General features: G+C 55.7%; 1 long non-coding RNA gene across 1 annotated transcript; it reads right to left on the reverse strand.

Annotated features, from left to right (window-relative positions):
- Positions 1 to 126: 126 nt before the first annotated feature.
- Positions 127 to 14,273, reverse strand: LOC119111767 (uncharacterized). Its single transcript, XR_005095608.1, has 3 exons — positions 14,242 to 14,273; positions 1,476 to 1,602; positions 127 to 251 (listed from the first exon to the last, which is right to left on the reverse strand). It is a non-coding gene; the product is annotated as an uncharacterized LOC119111767 (long non-coding RNA).
- Between the last annotated feature and the right edge of the window lie 3,177 nt (positions 14,274 to 17,450).

Here is a 17,450-nt window from a genome sequence, read left to right on the forward strand (position 1 = left end):
AATGCAGCGTGCAACTTCCAAGTCAATCGTGACTTAAGTGCAAGTCTACCGTGCTGATCCCATGCCTCGCCGTCACGGAATCTTTGCGCTATCGCGTCTGAGCGCTCGCCTGCCACTCACGGATCTGCAGGACGGGTCCGAACACGGACGAGTCGTCGACGGTGGAGCAGTTCCAGCGGCTGTTGCGGAACTGGTGCTGGCACTCGGCGATGCCTGCCCGGGCGCCGCGGCCCACGCTCCCCCATGTGGTCCTGCGGGGTCACGTCAGGTAGCCGGGGTCACGGCCATGCGCCGCCAGCCAATCACGGCGGCACGGCCGCAGACGAGCGGAGTATGCCGTTGGAGGGCGGGAGGGTGTGGCCAACCGGCCTGCGGCGGCAAGCTTGCAAGAGGATGTGAGAGTGAAGAGCTATATGGCTGAGAGGAAGGCAGGGGTCACCACAGCTGCAACTGTATGCTGAGGCTTTAAAATCTAAAAGAAAGCGACGTCTGGGATATTAATGAAACATATTTTGCTGAGAGGCGTTAAATGTCTCGCTGCGAGTGATATATAGTACAAATAGCTTCATGGAATGTTAGCGACTGAGGTGCGATAGCTTTTCGACTAGGGAGTCTCAATTAGCGCCCTCGTCATCATTATCTCTTCAGGGAGTCTGACCTGATTTACTTATTCACACCAACACAGATAGTTCTGGCTCCGGCTAAGACCTGTCCGCACTGCAGGCGGGTCAGTGTGACTGACCTCTCCGTATCGCAGGGAGGTCGGTGTGACTGACCCCTCCGCATCGCAGGCGGTCGGTCTGACTGACCTGTCCGCACCGCAGGGGGTCGGTCTGACTGACCTATCCGCACCGCAGGGGGGTCGGTCTGACTGACCCGTCCGCACCGCAGGCAGGTCGGTATGGCTGACCTGTCAGCAGCGCAGGCAGGTCGGTCTGACTGACCTCTCCGCATCGCAGGGAGGTCGGTGTGACTGACCTCTCTGCATCGCAAGGAGGTCGGTCTGACTGACCTGTCCGCACTGCAGGGGGGTCGGTCTGACTGGCCTGTCCGCACCGCAGGGGGTCGGTCTGACTGACCAATCCGCACCGCAGGAGGGTCGGTCTGACTGACCCGTCCGCACCGCAGGCAGGTCGGTATGACTGACCTGTCCGCACTGCAGGGGGGTCGGTCTGACTGACCTGTCTGCACCGCAGGTCGGTCTGACTGACCTGTCCGCACCGCAGGTCGGTCTGACTGACCTGTCTGCACCGCAGGGAGGTCGGTGTGACTGACCCGTCCGCACCGCAGGCAGGTCGGTCTGACTGCCCTGTCCGCACTGCAGGGGGGTCGGTCTGACTGACCTGTCTGCACCGCAGGTCGGTCTGACTGACCGATCCGCACCGCAGTGGATTGCTCTGACTAGCCCGCTTGCAGTGAAGGGGTAGGTCATTCTGGACGACCTGCCTGCACTGCAGAGGCTCGGCATGACTGACCTGTCGCAACTGACAGAGCTTTCTCTGTCCAGGGCTGAGACCCGATATTCTGCCGCACAACGGTGACGTGCCGACCACGTAGATCTGCGGGTTCCTCCACACGTCCAGGCCCTGCATGCCCAGGTTCCTGAAATGCACGACAGCGAATAATACATGTAAATGCTCCACCGCGCACCGGCTCGGGCGGACATTTCGCCGAATGCACTTGATGGAAGGGTCTCGAAGACAATCCCACAGTCGTCTGAATGCATGCGCTCGAGACAGCCACAGTCACATGCGCCTGCGCCTTCCGAAACTCTTCTGTGCGAGCTTGTGCAGTCTCTGCCCCGTTCGCGGATCGCTCAACCGGTTGGCTGCCATCAAGAGCACTCGGCCACGGGACGGTAAAGGCGGGATCTGGTTCCGCTTCGTAACCCGTACGGCGAGCTGTGACGACGAGACTGAGATATGAGCCATTCCGCAGGCGTTCCGTCACTTCTGGGTAATCGTATTAATTAATTCGCAACGCCGGCCGAGTCGGGCGAAAGCCCGCATATCCCGCGGGGAAACCGCGACGGCGCCGACCGCCCGGGATCCATAACGCCCAGATCACCACGATTTCATTTGTTTAAACATGAACTTGACGAAGAGAGCCCACTCTAAATGGGTGGGCGTGACTGGGACCACGACAATCGCCCATTAATAAGTGAGCCGGTGAACTCAAACGGTACTGCCGACGCCCGGCGGCACCGACTGGCAGGGCGGGCGGCGTCACGTGGGCTGGGTCACCGGCGGCCCGAGCAGTCGCCAACGCCGAACGCCGGCGGCCACGGCGCCCCCGGCGCCGGGCTGTCCCGTAATTGATGGGTGGCCGCCGCTGCCGTGGCCGCTGCCACTGGCAGCCGGCAGTTGCGACGACAAGGGAGGATTTATGACGCCGCCGCCGGCCGACGGGCGTGTGTGCACACCACGTCCGCCTCGGTTACGTGTGAGTGATGGCTGATTAGCGAAGCGGGCCCTTTGTCACGCAGAGCAGCTTTTGAGCCGCTCATTTCAACTAATAAATCATTGCGAGCACATGGTGCGGTGGGGATTTTCGACCGTACCCAGTTCTTATGCCTTGAACGGGTCGCGCCGCGGGCTGTTGCCTTCCTTCCCATATTATCTCCTCCTTCCGCGTTGCCGAGCCTGACGACGGAAATTATGAGCTTAATTCCCTTTAGACGGAGCGACACAAAAACATGGTGCTGACCACCCGCGGACACAGTCTGGGTGTTCCTCTCGATCAAGCTCGTTTTTCTCGGTCGTCTCCCGGCCGGAGTATTATCGCCAGCGTCGTGCCTGGTCTGCATGGCTTACGCTGTACACGCCTGCTCAGCAGCGAGTCACAGTGCGGCCTGCCGGTGCCAAAGCCCTGCAACAACTCTCGTGATGATTAGATGGATCCAACGCGAAAACCGCTGGCCTGCTCTGCTTCTGCTATTCTGCTCGGGTGGCCGCTTTGCTTCCGGAGATTGCCAATCGTTCTCGTAACGAATGTGGTTATATGCATTGGGAGGGATAATGGCTCTCATTAATGCCTGAGCGTCCCGAGGCGTTTGATGTCGATGCATGACCGATTACAGCCGTTGCCACGTTGTAGGCCCCCTCCCCACTAGACGAGATCCACAGTGTGTGTGTCAACGGCACTGTGACAGGGAAAGCCATCAGCACCTAGGCGTCATTTGGTATGAGTCAAAACAAGTTATACGCCAAAGGGTGGGTGTTGATGCGCCTTAAAGGATGAACAGGTGGTAAGCTTAGATAACCGTTCTAGAGGGCACCATTCTACAGATTGCACATCCAAAGCCGCGGAAACGCTTACACATATATCTCCGGTGAACCGAGCATGATTAAGCTTGCGTGTGCATAATGCTTCGACATCGTGTGTTTTAGATACCATGATATTTCCGTGCATCCGTTTAATAATCGTTGGAGAAGAATATCAGCTATAAACCATAAGACGATAGCCGTTACTGACCAATAAAAGCTCAGCGTACGTGCTATTAAGGTGCAAGGGCAATCGTGACAAAGCTCTTCACCAGCCTGCTGTACCGGGTTTCTTATAAAGCTGCCGGGCTTCACATCGTGAATTGATCACACATCTAAAGTCATTTGGTCCGGCTGTTTAGACAGCGTCAAAAATGAGCGATGTGACCATTCCCACCCAGGCAAGGCCGAACCGAGGCTACTGGCTGTCAGATGCTGCTAGTGAATCCGGTTGGTTGTGTGAAATGAAAGCCAGAGCGTCGACGGCAGTTTGGCAATTTCCTCCGTATCGATTTAGGCTGCATCTTGCCTGAAATTCTGAAATAAGCCTTGCCATGCTATTTTAAAATTTATTAATTCCCACTGATTGGTGGATTATGAGTCAAAGTTGTTCATTTTAGCACGACAGCTTTCATTCACACCCCGTGCAAATATATGCATATATAATTAATAATATATATCATAATATATATATATATATATATACATATATATATATATATATATATATATATATATATACATGATAAGCTTGATGTATCTTGGTTCACTTTGCATCCACGTGTTTCGTTTTTTCCAAGTTTTCTTTTTTAACTTACCACTCGGCAGCAATAGCACTCAGTTTTTCCATGTCGCGGACCCAGTCGTTACCAAAGTTTGGTTCACCTGGTACAGGCGTTCCGTCCGTCCCTCGCCACCTCTCCCTGATGTTCGGTCCGCCGACCCGTGTCACCCGGTCTGGTCAGTCCGACCTTGTCCGTCCCTCGGCACCTCTGCCTGATGTTCGGTCCCGCCGACCCGTGTCACCCGGTCAGGTCAGCCCCGCCCTGTCCGTCCCTCGGTACCTCTCCCTGATGTTAGTCCGCCGACCCGCGTCACGCGGTCAGGTCAGCCCCGCCCCTGTCCGTCCCTCGGCACCTCTCCCTGATGTTCGGTCCGCCGACCCGTGTCGCCCGGTCAGGTCAGCCCCGCCCTCGCCCGTCTGAGACCCGGCCGAGGGCGCCGCGGCCGGAGCGGCCGCCTGGGAGACGCCCGTGCCGCGCCGAGATACCATCGGCGGGACCAGCCCCGCACCCTGTCCGCCGGAGTCGTCAGTCGGACGCAGCCCTCACCCCTCCCCACGCCATACCGGAGCCCAGACGTGCTCCGCCGAACCACGGCTGACGTACGGACCTGCTCGTTGGCGCCAGGGCCAGAAGAAGAGCAGAGCACCTCAGGTGGGAGGTGCGCGGTGGCGTGGTGTCGTGTGAGTGTGGTGTGGAGAGCGCATACCGGAGGACAGTTAAGAGGGTGGTGAGCAGAACACCCCCGTGGAGAGCACCGATGAAAAAGAGACAGAAGTCAGGAAAAAATTGCTCGACGTTGACCTGCCGAAGCTTAGATGAGGGAGAACTGGCATGTACGGCGTCTGCAACGTCAATGATCGTTTCAAGATAACAGACTGCAGTCCGCTCAGGGAAAAATAATGCGATGAAGCTTTTGGGGCAAGTATCACAAACATCATCAGCTTAATGCTGAGTCCAACGCTTTAGATTTGGATCTGCGACAAATACACGTGCAACCACCAAGTTGGATTATCCCTAAACGAGTCGTATGAATGATAGACTTATTTTTAAGTACTCATTCATGTTGGCTAGTTCAAACTGGGGTGTGGCTCAGAATTCAGCACAGGGGCTCAGGGCGCCTTCTCCCAACTTGTAGCTCATTTTTCCCGTCCGACACGGAGCGATCTGAACCCAACATACGACGGCCGAGAAAATGAAGCAGTGCATGTGACAACAAACAAGTGTTAAAACCATGCTTCAACCAACTCTAAATCGCAAACTAAATTTACTCAAATCTAAGGCAGGCGGAGCAATTGGGCGCAAAAAAGCCTAGATAGACCGAAGGCAGGGCCCAGCAGAGTTTTACCAGCCCACGTCGCTGGTTAAGGCCGCCGCTCGGGGACAGGTGGTTAATGCCGCCGCTCCGCTGGACGAGCAGGAACTTACTGGCCACATTCCTGCTGCAGCAAATTGACAGCTAGATGCGCCTGGCTTATCTAGAAAGCGGCAAATGGCAGCACATGCACTGTTGACGGGCAAGTGTACGAAGGCGATATTTTCTGGCCGTTGCGTGGCATGCCGAGAAGGTTTAGAAGCGTTCAAACGAGAACGAGATCTTCGTAGACATTCGATGCCCCTCGACTTCGACTTAACTGCCCTTCGTTCTGATGATCATGCAGCTTTTAAAGTGTACAGGTGCTCCTTTTGGGGGTCATTTGCACTTTTCATTTGCACTGAGAAGCACACTTTGAGGATGACTTGGCTTTTGAGGTGGCTTTTGAGCTTTTGCCATTCTGCGCTTGGAAATGTTCCGTAACTAACAAGGTGTGTAAGACTTTCAAAATGCAACATGCCTTGCTGAAATGGCGATAGGGCACTATCACTCTCCTCTATTTGTAAAAGCTAATCAACCCTGGGCAATGTATGGAAAGAATAAACCTCCAAATACGATAAGCCCCCCCCCCCCTTCCGCAATGCTCCACGCTCCTGGACAATGCTACCATCCGTAAGAAATGAAAGCACTGATTGATTTGCGCAATGGAAAATGCATGTCAATAACATTACAATAACTCACCGACGGAACATTCCGTCCGGGATTACGAACATGATGTTCCGTAAAAGGTGGACATGAATGGATCTTTGACGACTACGTGATACAACAATAGCTTATCATTTCAACGAATCCATTCTATATTTGGGCTTTAGGCCTTCGGTTCAGGGTTTAAAATATATACGAAATACGCTTGGGGTGCGTGCACTCTTGTAAAACTAACTGGATTCAGGGCTAGAAGCGAGCATGAGCAAGTGCAGAAAGCAGGTGTGCTTGGAGATGTAGGAAGGCCAACATGTGCGCAGATATCTAGCCATGACAGTCGGAAGAGTATAATTGGCAGCGTTTCGAGAAACGTGACTGCTAAAAACAGAATTGACTACAAAACCTGGTCAGGCGGGATTTCTCGATACGGAACATTTCTTAGTACAGGCACAAGGGTTTTGCGTCGCAGCTGACCAATATGCAACCGCAACACCGTACTTTACGAGAACTGAAGCTGAGATTGCATCTGCGGCCGTGCTGATTGAAGCCTATCGAGACCGCCAGGCGCCCATTATGCACGATTCGGGGAAGATATCCCCAGTTAGAAATACTGCGACCAGTGCGTCAAGCCATGGGCCTCACAACCATACGAGAAAAATACGGTGGAAGTATTAAATACTCTGCTGTACTATTCCGAGTATTGAGACCCGTTAGGAGATTTGAGTAAAGTACCGGCGTTTGAATGGATCCAAATGGAGCCATCAAACCACGTGCCTGATGTCTAACTGGGGCCAAAACACCACGTGCAACGGGGCGAGCGGTGTCTATCCGGACATACCACCTCACTTTCTTCGTCAGGCCTGTAATCTGCGTCATGACTTCCTGACCACCCAGCTTGACCCGGCAAGGTCACAGCCGATCAATCACGACCAGCTGACGCAGCCATAATCAAAGTGAGTCAGTCCGGAGCGTCACTAATCTCCAATCGCCGTGCCCCACCGGCCGTCACATCATTACCGCGTGCTGCGCGCGAAACCTCGCTCCTCTGTGACCCGCGCCCACCTCCGAGGGCCACCTGACATGCCCAGCCGGCCTGCCGACCAGGGCAGCGCACCTTCATTAATTCGAAATTGATTGCGGCTGTGAGGTGTTTTGACGGCTTCGGAGGAGTGGGAGGGGTCACTCGGGTGATTTCGCCCACGTGTGCGCGCTGCAGACTGCGGCCCAGTGGTTCAGAGGCTCTCAGGCTCCTGCGCTTCGTCCGAGGGCTCAGGCGGAGATGACGTGGATAAGAGACAGATGTGCCAAGGCTGCTGCAGGGCGGATGAGAATCACCACCCGCTCTGGTGTGAAAAACAGCTGGTGTCATGAAGCTACGTTTGTGGACATCGCTGAAAACGATGGGCTCAAAACCGACAAGAACTATGACGCATGGTATACGTTTTGCTCTGCTCACCAGTGTGCGTCCTTTCAGCGCACCTGAATTTGTGTTGCTGAAACATCATTTTGTATTTTAGGACCAACTATTTAATACACTTTAAACCGGTTTGCCTCATCAGTCTTATCCAACATGACAGCTACCGTTCTTTCACGAGCACGTATGCCATTATAAACCCGAACGATGAACACATCACCGGTGCCACCAAGTGTCACCCTTATCGCCCAAACCGGTCATCGGCCTCATGGTTATGCAAACGGACATGAAGATGCACTAACGTCATATGTTAGACTGGGCTCAGTCACACTAATATGCGCAATTAAGTTTCCGAGATGAGTTGTGGGCGACGTTTGGCTGCGCATTCGGTCCACGAAGCGAAGCTGTTTGTTGCATGTATATGTATATGTAAAAATGTTGTTGCATGTATATGTAAAAAGGAGTGATTTCTGCCGTTCTGCAGTCGCCATTTGTGCCTCGCTTTTCGCCTGGCAGACCCCTTCCTCCTTAGTGAAGCCGAGTAAACGGGTTCAGATGCGGAACCAGCGTGAACCTCGACAGCCGTCCCAGATCTCCACCATTCTTCTCAGACCTGCGCCAGCTCTCAAAGACGCCTCCTGCTCTGCCAGACCTGGGCGAGGCCTTCCCAACTCCACCAGCCCTCCCAGATCTGCGCCAGCCCTCCCATACGTCCCCAGCTCTCTCAGACCTGCGCCAGCTCTCAAAGACGCCTCCTGCTCTCCCAGACCTGGTTCAGCCCTCCCACACGCCCCCAGCTCTGCCAGAGTGCGCCCTCCCAGACCTACGCTAGCCCTCCCACACGCCCCCAGCTCTGCCAGAGTGCGCCCTCCCAGACCTACGCTAGCCCTCCCACACGCCCCCAGCTCTGCCAGAGTGCGCCCTCCCAGACCTACGCCAGCCCTCCCACACGCTCCCAGCTCTCCCAGACCTACGCCAGCCCTCCACACGCTCCCAGCTCTCCCAGACCTGCGCCAGCCCTCCCACAGGCTCCCAGCTCTCCCAGACCTACGCTAGCCCTCCCACGCTCCCAGCTCTCCCAGAGTGCGCCCTCCCAGATCAGCCGGCACGTCTCCGCGCCGCAGCGCCGCCGGCGGCTGAGCCCGTCAACACGAACAATACTGAGCGGCGCGGCCACCTGCGCTGGTCATTTCCTGACCAGTGACCGGCGACATTAATTGGGCCGCGATTTCAATCGGTCGCGAGCCGCGCCGCGTCGCGGATAATGGCGGCGACGGCAGGGCAGACTTCCTGGCCGGGTCCGCGCACAATGACTGTTTACGGCGCGGCCCGGCGGCGGCGCGCCGTCGGCTGTCCGCTCAGTAATTGGGCCGCAGGAGCGGGACCGGCCGCCGCGCAGGCTCCGCTGGCGAGTCGTCTCGGTGCCGTGGTGGACTTTCACCCGGTGGAGGTGCTGGGTGGGCCAATGCGAGACGGGCGCATTTTGCTAAATGCGTTTCTGTGTTTCCACTGTATTGCGTGCTTTGCCACGACTGATCATGCATAAGCTGCGAGGCATGGCCAATTTCAGGCATCTGTTCACCGCCAGGTTTGATTTGGGTGTCATGCATCAAACCAGAACAGGTAGCAATTAGCTGCATCTACAGCTAGCTCATCCATCAGCATTAGCATCCTTCGCAGTCTCCTCTTCTTCCATTTAACTCAATGGCATTGTCGCACTTAGCCTTCTACGACGAAACATACAACTCGAAGGGTCGAAGGTTCAAAGTTCTAAGTTGGTGAAGCCAACACTTCCCACCGACAAAAGCAAGCTGTCCGTTTAAGTCAATGACAAATAGCCATCACATGCACCGAAGGTGTTCCTCGTGTCAGTTCGTTTTTCCCACAGCACGCCTTCTCAAAATCCAGTGCCTATGAATGGTATGCATCTTCATCGGATAACTTCAAACTCGCTTTGCTTTTGCAGTCACTGTCGACAACGCGTCTTTTATCCAATGACGTCACTAACAGTGAGCTAATGGTGTCTCATGTTCAAGACAAAAAACCTTTATCGTGACCTTCAACGCGTAACTAAAGAAGCACACTGTGGCAAGATTGTTTCAGCGGGCCCTGCAGCCACGTTGTCCCGCTCTTGACAGGTGACATCGTACGCCCCATCGCCCAGTGCATCAGCTCTGGTGGCTTTACCCGCGGGTGGGCTATTCCCGACTGCTGAAGTTGCTGTGCCGGCGTCGCAGAGCCACCAGGCGTCGATCGCGGGCGCTAGCGGGGCTGGTGTTAGCGCGCAATGCCGCCGCTCCGTGAGAGTCTCGCCGCCGGTGCTGCCACGCAGACCGGCGGCCAGTATCTCCGGCGCTTGCATGACCACCATTGGCAGTATTCCATCTCAAGGTCCGAGAAAACCCACAAGAAGAGGTCTCGTGATGTGGCCGTGAGATATGCAAAACTAGGCCGTTGCCATAGCGACGGCCGAGTTCGGTGCTGCCGTGTAGAGACGAGGCGGCAGGAGTTGTTCTCAGGGCGGGCGGGTCAGGGGCAGCGACCACGAATCTGACTGGTAGAGCGCGCCCACCGCGCCCCGCCGCCACTCAGCCGAATCCCCTCGGGGACTGGATCGGATCTCCCGCTGGAGCCCGTTCCAGAGCGGCTCGCCTGACTAAAGCGGCCGCCTGCCTCACATTCCCGGCGCGGCCTCGCCCACCGGCGGCACAGCGCCGGCCGACGCCGCCGCCTGATGGGCATGTCTGTGAGCAGCGGAGGTGAAGTGTCTGGCGTGTCTTTTATCAGAGCGGGACAAAGGTCAGGCCTCTAGCCGCAGTCAAGGTCCGGCATGAGCCGAGCCATCCCTCTTAGCACGACTGCGAGTATTGGATTAGAAAGTGCCCGCGCGGCCAGCGGTGATTGGATTTGCATGCTGCGGCGGTCAGCATGAGCTGAGATTGAGCTGCATTCCTTGCCCATTTAATAAACAAAGTCGCATTTCAGAATGGCATTTATCGCTGTGGCGGCAATTACGTTTCTGACCGCAGGTAACGCATGTATCGCAGCGGCGGGAGGCATTAAAGAACCTGGGCCTGAGTGCATTGACGGTGCGCAGCCAGGCGGCGAAGTTTGTCTAGACGTTGCAGTTTTCTGGACAGCTCGGCCGTCACGATAATGTCGCGTAATCCTATAAATAGCTGCTCTGTCAGCGTAGTGCATTAAGCAATCCAGACGCCCGTTGCGCTGATAACAAACTTTCTGGCTTTTGTTACAAAAGCCGCCCCCGCAACCAGCAATGTGTGTGTCACGTTACGATATTAGGTCAGATTACATGAGTATCAGGAGCGGGATTAATGTATATCAATGGTACTGCGCGGCGTGCAAGTTCCTCTGAGAAACGCACCACTACAGACTTACGGTCTGCACAGTCAATGGGAGAAAGCTGTATAGCACTTATGTTGCGGTATTGTACTAGACGTAATGCGCTGCAACTCACCAGGATGTCGATAAATTGAACCTGACAGCTCAAAATGTCATCTTCAGAAACTAAGCGAGCCGTTAACGCGTACAGCTTGGTGCGATTGCACGTGCCGCGAAAATCAGACCTTGCATGAAGTAATTAAACCGCCCAGCGGCAGCTAGCGGGTCAGTCGCTGCGGGCTGCCGCCGCCCTGGTTAAAAGCGACTGCATTGTGTCGTATCCTGGTGTAGGGCCGTGCCTTTGCAGCGTCATTCAGGCGCGGGACGGCGTGTCATCTCGCTGGAGCGCTCGACCGGGCGGCTGACAAGGGCAGGCCGCCGGCCGCCGCCGCCGGCTCCGACCGAAGCCCTGTCACGCGATGCAGCTCTTTAACTCAGGTCCGCACCTGAATAATGACATTAATTATTGTTATCTGAAGTTAATGAGAACACCTTTTTTGCCCCGATAAAACACGAACAAGATGTTATCGAGCTGAAACCGCCCCTGTTTCCCTCCGGGCTGCATCTTTACCGATCAGACGGCGGTCGCTAACGTTCGTCGACGCAATGCGCTGGATTTAAGACGGCATTCGTTTCGCCGCAACGCGTGATACGACGGGGCGTTGAGACCACGCCGACTGAAAACTGAGCGTGACTACAGCCTCACAGGCGATCGCAGCGCTGACAACAATACCTGCACGTCGCACGTGCAGAGAAGCCCGGCGGAGCTGTTCTGCCGATCGCCCACACCGCCGTCCTCCAGACGTGCGCGGCGGCCACACGGACGCTATAGCGCGGGCGTGAAGCACCTCGGCACTACTGCGACCACAGGATCGGCCTGCCCGTACGGCGATCTGATGCGGTCGCCGAGAGGAGGCGAGAGGGCACGCTGGGATAAATGTACGAAGGAAAGCAAAAAAGCAAAAATGTTTTTGAACAAGACACGGAAGTTAAGAAAGCCAACATTTGCATTCGCTGGGTTCCAATAACAGCTAGGGTAGGGGGTACGGAGATGGCTTATCGGTTTCCACCCATGAACCATCCGAAACAATGCCATCACCAACGCGCTGCCTCTGGCGGTGTCGTTTGTTGTCAGTGTCGTTAATGAATCACTGTCAGTCCGCTACGTGCCAACCGTTCGTTTCAATGGCGGCTATGAAGAGCATGACAGCATGCATAGCACGGCCGCTGCTGAGAATGCCAAAGTGGCTGGCAATGTCCGGATATGGTTCGACTCTAAAGATATTGACAGCAGGGCTGGGGGGTGAAAATAACCTTCTTGTATTGAAAGCGTGAGTGATTTGAGGCATGGCACAAAACGCACGCAATCCGTGCGCCAAACGAAGAGACAAGTGATTGCCTCACTTGGCTACCACGCAAGCGAAAGAACCCGATCTGTTATTGTTATTACTATTATTATTATCAATTGAGTGACACTGTAGGGTTTTCATAGGGAACGTATTTCAAACATGCTGATGGTCTGCTGCAATCGAAGTAAGAGAACATAGTTCTGCTGTCAATAGATCATTTTAAAATGACGTGTCCATGAGAAATGCATGCCCCGTGTACGTCTTGAGTATATTCGGGACATCTTGAATTCGACTTAGCTGTGGTATGCATCTTATGATGCAAAACGCGCTCCAAACTGCATCCGATCAGATTCCACGTCATGACTCGTGACAGCGGTGTCACATTTGGCTGCTAAAAGCGCGGACTGACGGCACAAAATGATGGCTGAGGGATAAGCATCGCACGGATACCCAGTAAGTGTGATGCAACAATGATGAAGAAAACTGATAGTGGCTGCAGGCGACGATGACAACCTTGCATTCATGTCTATAGCAGCAGCGGGGTGCAACCAGATCACCACCAACATATGCATCGGTGGTGCATCGATGGTGCATCGGTGGTGCATCGGCTCGACACCGAAATGCGGCGACGTGTTGCATTTCGTAGCCACGCTGGGTCACGTCAGGGACGGGCAGAGCAGGCCAGCCAGGCCCACGAGCCCGCCGGGGCACTGGTGGTATACCGGCTAAGCTGCGCGTCTAGGAAACCAGAGGTACGGAGTTGGATTACCGGTAGTGTCTACCCTTCCTGCCAGGGTGAGAGGCGGGCGACGCCACACGCAGCTTCAACAGCTGCGTGCCTCGCCAGGTTCCACTGTCGAGCAGCGGCCGGCCGTGACCTGCGCCGTCGCCCGCGGCGATGAGCCGGCCGCCGCCCCGACGCCCCGTGCTCGCGGCCTGACTCGGAGCCGTTACTTGTCGCGCACCCTCCGGAGCAGCCGCTTTACGCGGCCGCGCCGGCCAGTCGCTTCCGTGGGACGGGGCAGTAAACGGAGCGCCCACCGCTGCTGCGGCGCTGCGGCCGGCATGCAGGCGGTCCGGGCCGCGGCCGGCGCCGTGACTGTGCTGGGACGGTGGCGGCCGGCGGCAGCGGTAGGAGCGGAGGCCCTGTCCCTGCACATGGTCCCAGCTGAGGGAAAGGAGGCATGGCTAGGCAACCTGTGACATTTGCTTGCTACCGGCACGCTTGCTACGATGTTCTTTCCCGCAAGGCGCAATAAGGCACCATTTTGGCAATGCATGTCGTCGAATGGCCGTTGCTAAGATGTTCGCAAGAACACATGAGATAAGACTAATTTATAATGCATACTTGGCGAAGAAGCCGTTGTTAGACCTTTGTTAGAAATGCATCGCAATGCGAACATCGCTTTACATACGTTTTGCAAGGCATCGTATTGAAGCCGATTATCAATCAAAACGTTACAAAGCCGGCCGTGTAATCTGAACCGATCTTGGGCGCTGAATACATTTGTATGCTCGCCCGGCGCTGTCAGGCGTCTGTAAATGACCCATCGCAGGACGAATCCCGCGTGACATATCAGCCGGGTCTCTGGAGCCCGGCGCGCGGCGGCCGGACTCCGAAGGGAGCCCCCGACACCCGGCCATTTGTCAATTGTCATCGGCAGCCTGTTTTTCCGGGCCAAACTCATCGTGCACGTCACTGTTTCTGATTGAGAGGCGGGCCGAGAGGCCGGCGCGCTCACGGTGGTGGCACGCTCGCTGTGCAGAGCGCCAGACGGCTGCGCACGGACGCACGAACGCGCGGCAGCTTTGAAGAGCGGATGATGGCGGCGGGCGTCAGTCAGACGGTGTGGGCTGCCTGCAGGATCGCTGTGTTATACCGCCTCCTGTTGCAGTTCTCGGCGCGGTGAGCTAAGGGTCGTATTTGCCGTCACAGCTCGCGGGCTCACCAGCTGTCCGCTTGATGAGCGGAAGGCCCCCGCTGGCGCCCGGCGTCGCCGCACGCGGTACTCACATCCACGACCCATAGTTGGCGTAGCAGCAGGAAACAGGAGCCCCGCGCAGGCGGCGAACAGTCGCACGCGCTCCATCGGTCTGCTGCGCGCTCAGATGTGCCTACATCTCCGCCGACGCGGGCCGCCACCGTCGCCCACCGCCGCGACCCGCTCACTGTGGCGCCGCCCGTCGCTGCTCGCTCGCATCTGGGCGCGTGTCTCCACCGCTGCCGTCGGCACCGCTGTACTGGCGCACCGCCGGCAGTGCGCCCGGCCCGGCGGCCCGCTGCCTCGCCGGGCTCGGTCTCCGACGGCGCCTCGCTGATTGGTCGGCGCCGCCGTGGCTCGTGCCGCGAGCAGGGCGGCGGTTGTAGCGCGCCTCGTTAGGGCGCCGTTTGATGCAGATTGCAGCGCGCTACATGCTGGCGTGTCCTCTGCGGGCGGCCCAGACACGAACGTCAGGAGGATAGTGGTCAGACACGTGTGTGTGTGAGCGGGTGTTTGTGTCCGCACGGTATTCTACGAAAGGATAGCCTATTAAATCTGTAGTGAAACGGGAGTTCGATCCTTTGTTTGAAATTGTTCAGAGAGAAATGCCCCCACACGTGTCCTCGTTGGTCCGGTATGTGACAGCTTGTCTCCTATCGCCACAGTCTTTCATTTAAGTGTCGGCGGCACGTTATCAAAATGACACTGAACTACACTGTTTTTAACACTTTAATAGGGCACATAGTAGTTGTAGGAAGCACACAATCAACAGACACATGTGGGCGTTAACGACGATCTCTGTTGGACGATGGGTAGCAAGAACCAATATTTACGGTTCCAAAAATACCTAAAGCGCTTCACTTGGATCGGTCCTCTAGTGACGACTGAATGGCAATTACTCGGTCCGTTTTAATACCTAAATGTGGAAAGCCAATACAAAGAACCATGTACGACATGTGACATTAGTCCTCTAATTCCCGTCAGCTTAGCACACAAATAAGAACGTTTCCGAGAGATAAGACACGACTTGTTGCTGGTTATCCGCTCGTGGCCGCTAAGCTCATCAACCGCAGATGGCCACAGCGATCGGTGCGCCTTTTTCTGGCTCTCGCGACCGTCAGGTGGAAATGAATGAGCCTCGTGTCGCGCCAGGAGGGTAGGGTCGGACCGATTTGGGCAGATTTGCCGCGCCCACGCTTAACTTACCAAACAAACCACTCTAAGTCCATAAGCTAGCCGCATCATCCCATCTTGTACTTGTGCCTCACACTCTGACCCTGAAATAAAAACGAAGCATGATCAGCCTCAGTCAGTCGGTCAACGCTTGCGCTGTTTGTTAGCACACATGCAATGAATGCCCCCGCTGTTATGCGTGGCAGTCGATCATGAAATGCCAAAACAGAAATTATGGGTAGCATGGGTACCGTCTTGTAGCTTTTGGCAAAACATTCGTGCTTCCCTAGTGGGAAACTGCGAGGCATTTGGAAGTTGGCACTGGAAGTATTGACGGGAAGAAGCACTGAATGTAGCACTAGGATGTGAGCACTGTGGATGATGTATTTGATGCATTTCAATACATAAATGCAATGGTCCATTGCAGTTCAGATATGGTTTTGAACATAGCTTAGATGAATGTAAAGCATGAGAAATGACCTTCGATTTTATTAAGATGGAAAAATAACTTTTTGGGCCTTAAGTGTATGATCTGAGCTAAGGATAGTTACTTTACTTCGCAAATAGTATTGAGCGCTGGTTTACCTTGGGGACCCAATCTCATGCCTTGCGGCGCCTCACTGCGAATGGCTGGCGCCAGTAAATTACCTTCGAACGGCCTGATGTAGCCGAATGGAGCCCGTTAAAGCTTCGGAGGGTCGGGGCTTCCGCAAAACCCGCTGAAAGGACGTCGTCCCCGTCAATACCTCACGGGCCGACGAGACGGAAATAGAGCCGCCGGGTCGGCTCTTTGTCCGTGCGGCGGCGCTCGGACTGCCGAGGGCATGCGCGTCACGCGCAGTGCTAGAGCTGGGCGACATTTAATGGCGCCACCGTTCTATCACCGCGTGAGCACTGCGGATGAGGGAGGGGCGCATGCATTCCGCGCGATGTGAGCAGTCATTTGAGCCCCCGGCACGGAGCGCAGGCAAGGCCAGCCTGGTCGGACTCAGCTCCTTTGTCCTCAATGGTGAGAGACAGCCTACATACGGTAATGGTGATTCCTCAAGCCCCAGTTATAGCGCAGCCCGTAGTAGCCGAGCTCGGTGCTTGTAGCGCAGTGGGAGCACCTTCTCCCGCCGCCGCTGCGAAGAAAATGGCGTCGTGCAGGGCCAAAGGTCACGCCATGTCCCCACTCGGTGACGCAGGTGGCACCGTTGCACGGCTGGCGTGAGGCCGGCACTTATTCCCCTCACGCGCAGCCTTTGAAGCCGCGTGGTGGGAGAACAGCGCGACCTTCCCACGCTGTCTTGAGTTGCGCGACGGCATGGCTCGAGACGCAAGTGAAGCGGTGACAGGGTCAACACGCGCGGCGAGACTGCACGACACGGGTCAGGTCAGGTCACTCCGTCCAGAGTCGAGAGACGGAGCGGCGGCGGCAGCCGGAGCGGGAGCGGGAGCGGAGATAAGACAGACATACTAATGAAGACATACAGTCTTCGGTCTTCGCCTTCAAAGAAGCAGTATGTGCTGCCAGCTGGAGCTGTAGGCTGCGCAGGATGCATCGCTGGCCGCCACCACGCATGGTGTCATCTTTTAACAGTAGTATAGCAAGGGCTTCATCAGGGAGGGGGCTCAATTGAGACCTCTGGGGCCATTTCAGCCAAGGAGCTTACCGTTTCTCGATTCAGGGGACCTTTTTAAGCCAGGTTTGCATTTTAATGCCTCGAGGGTCTGTTTATTGTGCTTTGGAAGCCCTAAGATGTAATATGCTGTCAAACATCCTAGAGTTTCAGCCCAGGGGTTCCCGCTACCTCCACGGGGGGGGGGAGGGGGAGGGGAGGCATTGCCCCATAAGCCCCTCCGTGACTACACCACTGCTTATCAAGGAAGAGTTTATTGATGACTTCAGTAATTACGTATTACTTGGAAACCTGTTGCATCTCCTGATTCTGAAGAAAAGTTTCCTTTCCAGGCTTCCGTTCTTCCCTTTGCAACACTTTCGCAACTGCTTGCTTCGGGACGCGGTGAGGAAAGATCAATACATCAGAATGGTAGTGACGTTTAACATCCGACACATACACGTTAA

Source organism: Pollicipes pollicipes, unplaced genomic scaffold (genome assembly GCF_011947565.3).
Source record: "Pollicipes pollicipes isolate AB1234 unplaced genomic scaffold, Ppol_2.1 Scaffold_7261;HRSCAF=8764_pilon_pilon_pilon, whole genome shotgun sequence".
NCBI classification, from domain to species: Eukaryota; Metazoa; Arthropoda; class Thecostraca; order Pollicipedomorpha; family Pollicipedidae; genus Pollicipes; species Pollicipes pollicipes.